Here is a 10,997-nt window from a genome sequence, read left to right as displayed (position 1 = left end):
TCCACATATACAGGATGAAGTGGCTCTGACAGCACTGGCACCACATCTGTGGGGCCACAGTTGTAAGGCTCGGCTTGAGCCACAAGAAAAGCCAGGTGAGGGGATTTTCCAGTTACATGTAAGCTCTTCTCAAACTCAAGAAATGTGGAGAACTGCAGCAAACAACAGAGGAGCAGATCGTGAGATAGAGGATCACATGGACCAGTGGGAGAATTAGAGCCACCATCCACAGTCTTCCCTCCCCTCACACCAGCTCAAGCACCAGCAAGCACCAGAGACCAGGGGAAAGGAGATCACAGCACCCAGAACTGGTGACCAGAGCAGCAATCCAATGACCTAGGCAGCCTACTTGAACCCACAGTGCACCAAAGAGGGACCCAAGCAGAAACACAGTATAACTGACACCAAAATCATCCTAAAAGGTAACTGGGATTACACCAGGTCAGTACCCGCCAAATAAGCCTGATATATAGGCCTGAACTCTAAGTTCTAATTGCATCTTCCATAAAAGGATGAATTATATGTTAAATCTCATGGATTTGCCGTTTTTTTTTTTTTTTTTTTTGAGGTAGGGTTTAACTCTAGGCTGACCTGGGATTCACTCTGTATTCTCAGGGTGACCTTGAACTCATGGTGATCCTCCTACCTCTGCCTCCCGAGTGCTGGGATTAAAGGCATGCACCACCATGCCCAGCTTACCATTCTTAAACAAACTATATTTGGGGCTTTTTATTTAATGCTTCTTGATTTATAGTGGCTTTGTTTGCTCTTCTGTTGTACATTAGGGAAGGGTCTCACCTAGCACCTTAAGCTCCTACCCTGAAGATATACAATATCAGATTGTTTGATACATCTAATAATACTGCAGCTAACTAGGAAATCCAAGCATTGAATTAATCCAAGATGCAAAAATATGTACATTATAACACAAGAAACACCAAATATCAAGACAATTTAAATCCACTGAAAAGTATTAATGCATCAGAAATGACCTCCAGTGAGAATGAGTAAGAGGAAATGCCTCAGAAATTTTTCAAAAGAATGATTAATTCTCAAAGAAGTCAAAGAGGAAATCAAAGGAATGAAAGAGGAAATCAAAGGAGTCAAAGGAGACACAGGACACCAATTTAATAACCTCTGTAGCACAATGCAAGACATAAATAAGGAAATGGAAATAATAAAGAAAAGTCAGTGAATTACTAGCAATGAAGAACACAGTTAATGAAATAAAACTCTGTAGAAAATCTCACTAGTAGAGTGGATGAAGGAGAGGACAGAATATCTAAACTGGAAGACCATGTGGCAGATCTAATACAGCCCAACAAAGACAAAGACAAACTAATAGGAAAGTATGAATGTGAATTTCAAGATGTCAGGGACACTATTGAAAGATCAAACATAAGAATTCAGGGTATAGAAGCAGGAGAAGAATTTCACTCCAAAGGCATAGTAGGCGTTTTTCACAAAATCATAGAAGAAAACTACCCCCAAATTGGGATAGAGGTGCCAATACAGATACAGGAAGCCCTTAGAACACCAAACAAAACAAAACCTGGAAAGAAACTCTCCTTGCCATACTACAACTAAACTACCAAACATAGAAACCAAAGACAAAAGATTGAAAGAAGTTGAGATAAAAATCAAGTTACCTACAAAGACAAGTCCATCAAGATCACAGCAGATTACTTAACACAAACTTTTAAAAGCCAGAAGGACATGGAGTGATGTATTCCAAGTTCTCAAAGATATCAACTATCAACCAAGGTTACTTTATCCTGCAAAGCTATCCATTCAAACAGACAGAGAAATAAGGACATTCTACAAAAAAAGCAGGCTAAAGGAATATTTGAACACAAAACCAGCTCTATAGAAAATATTTGAAAGAATCCTCCATGCTGAAGAGAAAGAAAAGCACACATATAAAGGACCTGGAAAAACAAACAATACTCAAATACTATTTAACACAAGAGAGCAAAAGTAAAACTGGAAGAACTGCAAAAATTGGCAAAAGTAAATACACATTTTTCAATAACATCTTTTAATATCAACAGCCTCAATGCCCCAACCAAAAGACATATATTTGCAGACCAGGTTAAAAAGCAGGATCCTTGTATTGCCTCCAAGAAATTCACCTTTCTACAAAGGATGAACACTATTTTAGAGTGCAAGGTTGGAAAACGGTGTTTCATGCAAATGGGCCTAGAAAAGAAGCAGGGGTTCCTATCCTAATATCTGACAAGGTCGACTTCAGTTCAACATTAGTTAGGAAAGATAAGGAAGGTCACATTATATTGATTAAAGGCACAGTCCAACAAGAAGACATTACAATCCTAAACATATATGCACCTAACATGGGGGCTCCCAACTTCATCAAATAAATGCTATTAGAAATAAGGTCACAGATATTACCAAACACAGTTGTAGTGGGTGACTTCAACACCCTACTCTCACCAATTGACAAGTCATCCCAGCAAAAAATAAACAGAGAAGCATGTGGATTAAATGAGGTCATAGAGGAAATGGACCTAACAGATATATACAGGACATTTCTTCCAAATGCTGCAGAATACACATTCTTTTCAGCAGCACATGGAACATTCTCTAAAATAGACCATATGTTAGGAAACAAAGTAAATCTTAACAAATACAGGAAAATTGAAATAATTTCTTGCATATCTGACCAAAATGGGATCAAACTACAAATCAATAGCAAGAAAAACTATAGAGCATACAAAAAACCATGGAAATTACTAGATGATGAATGGGTCAATGAAAAGATCAAGAAGGAAATAAAAAAATTCATAGAGTTAAATGATACTAAGAACACATTATACCAAAACCTTTGGGACACAATGAAGGCAGTACAGTGGTAAATTTATAGCTCTAAGTACCTATATTAAGTAATTAAAGAGGTCTTAAGTAAATGGCCTAATACTTCACCTTAAAGCCTTGGAAAAAGAAGAACAAGGCAAACCAAAAATCAGTAGATGGGAAGAGGTAATAAAGATTCAGGCAGAAATTAATGGAATAGAAACTAAAAAGCAATCCAAAGAATCAATTAAAGACAGAGTTAGTTCATTGAAAGGATAAACAAGATTGACAAACCCTTAGCAAATCTGACCAAAAGAAAGAAAGAAGAGATACAAATAAGACTAGAGATGAAAAAGGAATCACAACAGATACCAGAGAAATTAAAAAAATCATAGGGACATAATATAAAAACATTTACTCCAGTAAGTATGAAAATCTGAAAGAAATGGATGATTTCCTTGATTTATATAACCTACCTAAATTAAATCAAGATGAGATTAATCACTTAAATAGACCTATAACAAGTACAGAGATCCAAGCAGTCAACAAAAATCATACAACTAAGAGTCCAGGCCCAGATGGATTCACTGGTGAATTTTACCAGACCTTCAAGGAAGAACTAACACCATTGCTTCTTAAGTTTTTCATAAAATAACAAAAAAAGGAATCCAAACTCCTGCTACAAAGCCAGCATCACCCTGATACCAAAACCAGGCAAAGATAAAACAAAAAAGAAAATTACAGACCAATCTCCCTCATGAACATAGATGCAAAAATTCTCAACAAAATAAAGGCAAACAGAATACAAGAATATATCAGGAAGATCATTCACCCTGACCAAGTAGGCTTTATCACAGGGATGTTTCAACATATACAAATCGATAAATATAATACATTATAAATTGGACTGAAGGATGAAAATCACATGATCATCTCATTAGATCCAGAAAAAGCATTTGACAAAATCCAACATCCCTTCATGATAAAAGTCCTACAGACACTGGGAATTGAAGGAACATATCTCAATATAATAAAGGCTATTTATGACAAGCCTACAGCCAACATATTACAAAATAGGGAATGACCTAGAAGCTTTTCCACTAAAATCAGGAACAAGACAAAGGTGTCCACTGACCCCACTTTTATTTAACATAGTACTGGAAGTCTTAGCTGTAGCAATAAGACAAGTGGCACACATAAAAAGGATACAAATTGGAATGGAAGAGATCAAGTTATCATTATTTGCAGATGACATGATTCTATAGATAAAGGACCCTAAAAACTCTACCAGAAAACTGTTAGAGCTGATAAACATCGATATCTATGTATCAGAATACAAAATAAATACACATAAATCAGTAGCCTTCCTACATGCTCACAACAAACACACAGAGGATGAAGTCAGAGAATCGCTCCCATTCACAATTGCATAAAAAATAATAACAAAGTACCTCGGAGTAAACCTCACCAAGGAAGTGAAGGATCTCTACAATGAGAACTTTAAAACATTCAAGCAAGAAATTGCAGAAGACACTAGGAAATGGAAAAACATTCATTGTTCCTGGATTGGGAGAATCAATATTGTGAAAATGGCAATCTTACCAAAAGCAATCTACACATTTAATCCCCATCAAAATTTCAACAGCATTCTTCACAGAAATAGAAAAAATCATCCAAACATACATTTGTAATCACAAAAAATTTCGAATATATAAAACAATACTGAGCAAAAAAAATAAGGCTGGTGGTATCACCATACCTGATTTTAACCTATACTACACAGAGCCATAGTAGCAAAAGCAGCATGGTACTGGCACAAAAGCAGACATGTAGATAAATGGAACAGAATAGAGGACCCAGATGTAAGTCTGGGTAGCTATTGCCACCTGATATTCAATAAAAATGCCAAAAATACTTATTGGAGAAAAGACAGCCTTTTCAGCTAATTGTACTGAGAAAACTGGATATGTATCTGTAGAAGGATGAAAATAGATTCTTTTCTCTCTCCATGCACAGGAATTAAGTCCAAATGGATTAAAGACCTTAACATCAGACCTGATACTCTGAAACTGCTAGAGGAAAAAGTAGGGGAAACCTTTCAACATACTGGTCTTGGCAAAGACTTTCTGAATACAACCCCAATCTCTAAGGCAATAAAACCACAAGTTAACCGCTGGGCCCTCAAGAAATTACAAAGATTTTGTATGGCAAAGGACTCTGAATAAAGGAAAGAAGCAACCTACGGAATGGGAAAACATCTTTGCCAGCTATACATCTGATAGAGGATTAATATCTAGGATATACAAAGAACTCAAAAAATTAAATAATAACAAATCAAACAAGCCAGTTGAAAAATGGGCTATGAAACTAAATAGAGAGCTCTCAAAAGAAAAAAAAAATACGTATGGCATACAAGCATCTAAAAAATGTTCTACATCCCTACTCATAAGGGATAAGCAAATTAAAACTATGTTGAGATTCCATCTCACTCCTGTCAGATTGGCTACCATCAAGAAAACAAATGACCAACAATACTAGTGAGGATGTGGAAAAAGAGGGACCCTTCTACACTGTTGGTGGGAATGAAATCTGGTCCAGCCCCTGTGGAAATAAGTGTGGAGGTTCCTAAGACAGCTAAAAGTAGCTCTGCAATATGACACAGCTACAGCACTACTAGGCATTCAACTCATTATGTTAGAGAGTTGCTCAAACATGCATATTGCTGCTCAATTCACAACAGCTGGGAAATGGAATCAGCCTAGATGTCCTTCAACTGATGAGTGGATAATGAAGATATGGCACATTTATTCACTGGAATTCTACTCAGTGGTAAAGAAATATGAAGTTATGAAATTTGAAGGAAAATGGATGGATCTGGAAAGGATTATTCTAAGTGAGGTAACCCAGACCCAGAAAGCCAAGCAGTGCATATTATCTCTCATATGTGGAGCCTAGCTACAGATGATTGGACTTCTGTGTGAGTAGGAAGAAAACTCAGTAGCAAAGGCCAGTAAGCTAGAAAAGAGATATAAAGGGAAGAGAAAGGGAGGGAGGGATGTACTTAATAGGATGGTGTTTAATATTTGTAAGTAGAAGAATAGATTAATGGGGGTGAAAAGACCCAAAATCAAGTCAGCAGAACAGATTGAGTAAAGGAAATGTGGAGGGAGGGCTTATCAAAATCTAAGAGGATATAAGTAAAGCATATGGAAACCTGCTGTTTTGGATAATGGAACACTCAGGAGCTGTAGATAGTTGCTAGAAAATTTTTAGTACCAGGGATGGGATACCTTCCAGTGAGTTGTTGGCCAGAGAGGTCACTGATGCCCCCAAAACATTATAGGCCATTGCTTAGGCCCTTGGTTTCCCACCAGGAATAGATTGTAAGACCCTATTGCTGACACATACTTGGGCTGTAAGCCCACTGAGATATCCTGCTGGAACTGAGCTGATAACCTCCTCCATGTAGACCAGCTGACAGAAAGCTGGAAGAAGCCATTCTTCATGAAATTCAATGGGAGGAAGAGAAATCACCAATGAAGATACTCAACAGTGGACACTTCAAGCCTTACATTTTGCCAGCCACACCAAATAAGCCAACGGGTGCAATAGTGGCATATCTATCATTGTTGAAACCAACTGCCCTCTAATTGGACTGGAGGTCTGCTCCATGGGAGGGAATACTTCCCTGATACTAAAAACTTAAAACAGGTTTAGTCATGAGTCCTGGGGGTGTAACGTCTGCTGCTGTCTGGCTGAATGTATATACTGTGCTTATCATACTTCCCAGTAAGGTCTTCTCTTAATGTTAATACCCTTTTATTAATGCTACTCTCATTTTTCATAGAGAATCTTCTCTTTTTAGATGGCAGTGAACTTGGTATGACTCAGAAGGCATCATGGTGCTAGAAAAAAGTGACAGGAGTGCTCAGTCAGTACTGCAATATCTCTATCACTGCTTCCAGTGCTCAGGGTCTATTGTGGAAGAGGTGGCGGAAAGAATGTAAGAGCCAAAGGAAGTATTGGTCTCCTTACAACGTGCTCTGCCCAGACACAAAATGGCCTGCATATGGCCTGGGGCCCATGCATGTGCCTGACAGTTCCGTCTTTGGTTTTATAATGGAGCAATGTCATCACATTGAGTGAGGTCCTTGTACTTTATCACAGGTTCAGACAGATCTAGGTGATGCATGAGAGCCTGGTGGGTAGCCACCATAGCAATGTTAGTTATTTGTCATCTGAGAAATTTGATAAAGCAGGAGGCCACAAGGAACAGAGCTCCTATAGCCAGAAGGGGGCTAAGGAAGGGGAGGAGCCAAGTGACTAAGGAGTTAGAGAACCAGGTGGCGGGGTCATCAGATTTATAGCAGCCAAGTGTCTCCTTGCAGAGTTTTTTGAAGATTTTAACATTTTCATTAACAACATTTTATTCATTGACAAAAGAAAAAATTCTCCCAAAACCACACATGCCCCACCCCCATGTTCAGCAGTGATGAGGTTTTAGGCTCTAAAGTTTTGGAGTACCACACCCATGAGAGAGCTTAATTGTCTCTGAACAGACTCAAGGCTTTTGGTAGTGGGTACCATGGCCTGGTCAAACTTGTCTCAGAAGTCCCCTGCAAGGTGGTTGGTTTGAAAAAGAGCAGCTCCTGCAGCATCAGACACACCAAGGGATAGTGTCACACCTAGGTCCACCAGTAGGGGGATGAAAATCTCCCTCTGTTGACACAGGCAGGGATTGTGGGCCACTTTTTCTTCTTTGTAGAGATACAAATGTGGACCAATTAAGACTTGGGAACAATAATTGGGAGAGGAAATATTTATGAAAGGTGTAATTTGCCCTTGGCACCATAGGAAGAGGTGTCTTCACACAAGTGGTCTTGGTTATGGAAATATTGAGTTTTAGGAGGCATTGAGCTCTGGTCAGCTTGGAGTTGGACAGTCAAAGGAGCATACCTTGACTGGCATCAAAGAGGGGAATTTCAGTAAGGCATGGTTGGGAATACTTTATTGCAGATGTGGAGTATTCAAGGGTGGCATTAATAGGGACTGTGGTTAGCAGAGGGGTGGTGGTGGATACACAAAAGAAGCAGTTAGAAGCATTGGGGTGATTGGTAAAGAGGAGGTTGGCCACATGTTGCATGTTTTGTGCTCAGGTTATGGTGGCTTGTATCTTTGCCATGACTTGTTTTACCTGTGAAAGAATGTAGTGGTGAACAAGAATCCTGCAAGAAGTGGGGACAAGCTGTCTACAGATATGAAGGCTGGCAGAGGGAGATAGTGAGAGGCCAAGAACCTAAAGTTTTCTTGTCACCCATACCCAGCGTACATCCCAGGGATCTAATATATTTTTTTAATTTTTCACATTTTTATTTTTTCTTTCTAGGTTCGTTGTTGTTCTTAATATAAAGTCAGAAAGGGTTTCCTCTAGTTTTTGACAGAGGAACAGTAAGGAAAAGGTATTATCTTGGGTGCTATAAGGGGCTGTTATTCTATCCCATGCTTTAAGAGCACAGAGGTGGACTTGGTCATAGTACCCTGGGGGCTGCTGGGCCTGCTGGATACCTATGAAAAAAATAACCCTGTTCAAACAGCTCATCAAGGACCCATGGGATGTTTTGTTGGTTTTGATTCCTTCTTATTTGTTGGAGGCATTCCTATGGATAGGGGGCTTCCCATTGAAGGAATAGGAGGCTAGGCAGCAAAGACCATCAGATATCACCCCAGTCCTGGGGGCTGTTAAGGGAGCCCCTAGGCTCTGGAGGAAGGGCTTAACCCATGGCACATGGATCCCATCCTCCCTAACTGCCTGTCTGAGTTCTTTTAGGTCATTAGACTGATCTGGATAGCATTATAGGGGCTGAGCTCGAGTTGGTTGGACATTAACGGGAAAAGATGTGACTCTCTGATCATATGTATTTGTATTGTTATTTAGAGCTTGCATAGTTGTGTGATTATCAGTGAGGGGGCAGTTGGAGAAATGTCCTAGTCAGGGGAATTTATCATGACGGGATTTTTTTGGCCCATGTCACATGAGTCCAGAGGGGAGCAGCCTGTATCAGAATGTGTGTAAGTTGGTAGGGGTGGATAAAGGGCATAGGGAAGTCTGGAGTAATTTTTTTTACTAATTTCTTCTATAGCCTTTTCAAGGTCAGCTTCAACCTCATGTGGCCTGGGGCACTTAGCCATGCCTGACAGCTCAGGCCTACTTTAGTCTCCAGTGGCCTAGAGCCCATAACTGTTCCAGAAAATTAGGTATTGGTATGTCAGAGTACAGCATTGTTATATCAAAGTGGAACACTATGATGTTACAGTGGGGCATTGTGATATCAAAATGTGACATTGGACAGCCATGGAAGCCGCCACACTGGAGCTCCATGGGTCTCTCCTGTGGGCCGCTGGTTGTCTGGCCAAGTTGGACAAGTCGCGGGGCATCGTACCTGAGCCATCGCCGCAGCTCGAGGCCCGACCCCGGGTTGGGGACTACATCAGGGGGTTCCCCGGGGTTCTGGGACTATGAGCTGCCTCTGGCTTCATGGTGACCCAAGACCTTGCCGAAGCCCCATGCTTCGGTGGCCGGAGCATTGTCCCAGGGACAGAGGCTTGGTAGCCCATGCCAGCGAGGGGCATGATAAACCGGTGGCTCCCGGGCTTCTGGAAGCTCTGAGTGCAGGGAATCTCTGGGGACTGTGGACAGCTGCCCAAAAGAGAACCAACAACTTCCTGTGGTGGCTACATGGTAGTGTGGGCTTTGGATATCCAGAAGGGATGTCTGCAAGATGCCAGTATGGACAAAATAGCTTGTGATGCTTATCCCCACCCACCACTTCTGAGATATTGAGCAGAAACCAGAATACCTCCAGCCAGAAAAGTGCATCCCACCTCCCTACCCCGGCCGTGCGGGAACCATGTAGTTTATCCGGGATGGCTGTGGCATTGCCTGTGCTGTTGTCATCTGGCTTCTGGTTCTCTATGCAGAGTTTGTGGTCCTCTTTGTCATGCTGATTCCATCCCAAGACTACGTGTACAGCATCATCAATGGGATTGTGTTCAACCTGCTGGCCTTCTTGGCCCTGGCCTCCCACTGCTGGGCCATGCTGATGGACCCCGGGGCAGTGCCCAAAGGAAATGCCAATAAAGAGTTCATCGAGAGCCTTCAGCTGAAGCCCGGACAGGTGGTATACAAGTGCTCCAAGTACTGCAGCATCAAGCCTGATCGAGCCCACCACTGCAGTGTTTCCAAGTGGTGCATTTGCAAGATGGACCACCACTGTCCCTGGGCCAACAACTGTGTTGGTGAGAACAACCAGAAGTACTAGGTCCTGTTTACAATGTACATAGCTCTCATGTCCTTGCACGCCCTCATCATGATGGGATTCCACTTCCTGCATTGCTTTGAAGAAGACTGGACAAAATGCAGCTCTTTCTCTCCACCTACCACGGTCATCCTGCTCATCCTGCTGTGCTTTGAGGCACTGCTCTTCCTCATATTCACATCAGTGATGTTCGGGACCCAGGTGCACTCCATCTGCATGGACGAGATGGGAATAGAACAATTGAAAAAGGAAGAGAGAAGATGGGCTAAAAAAACAAAGTGGATGAACATGAAAGCCGTTTTTTGCCACCCCTTCTCTCTAGGCTGGACCAGCCCCTTTGCCACACCTGACCAGGGGAAGACAGACCCGTACCAGTATGTGGTCTGAAGATCTTTGACCAGCATTGCCACTCAGACACCACAGCACAGCACAGCACGACCCCATCCGTTCAGGAATGTTTAAACTGAAAGAAAAACAAAACAACTACTTTTTAATGATTTTTTTATGATTCCAGGCTGAGCATTGCAGAGAAAAAAAATGTGATATTGTGATGAACAAGTTGGTGTTTTTATGTCATAAGGGAGCGTTTTGATGTTATAGCTGGGCATTATCATGAGACAGTGCGTCATTATGATATCAGAGTGGGGCTTTGTGATGTCACATTATGGTATTGTGATGTCACAGGGAAGCATTGTATATTACAGTGGGGCATTGAGGTGTCACAGTGTGGCACTATGGTGTCATAATAGGGCTTTGTGGTGTCACAGTGAAATCAGAGTGGGGAATCTGTGATGACAGAATAGAATATTGTGAACTCAAAGTTGGCCACTGTGATGTGACTTTGGGTATTGTGATGTCATCTTGGAGCAT

The 10,997-nt window shown here is 41.2% G+C and overlaps 1 pseudogene; it reads left to right on the top strand.

Annotated features, from left to right (window-relative positions):
* The first annotated feature begins 9,453 nt into the window (after nt 1-9,453).
* On the top strand, nt 9,454-10,514 carry LOC123457388 (annotated as a pseudogene).
* Nucleotides 10,515-10,997: the final 483 nt, after the last annotated feature.

This window comes from Jaculus jaculus, unplaced genomic scaffold (assembly GCF_020740685.1).
Source record: "Jaculus jaculus isolate mJacJac1 unplaced genomic scaffold, mJacJac1.mat.Y.cur mat_scaffold_42_1_1262500_arrow_ctg1, whole genome shotgun sequence".
NCBI lineage: Eukaryota > Metazoa > Chordata > Mammalia > Rodentia > Dipodidae > Jaculus > Jaculus jaculus.
This window is presented reverse-complemented; position numbering and strand designations above follow the sequence as displayed.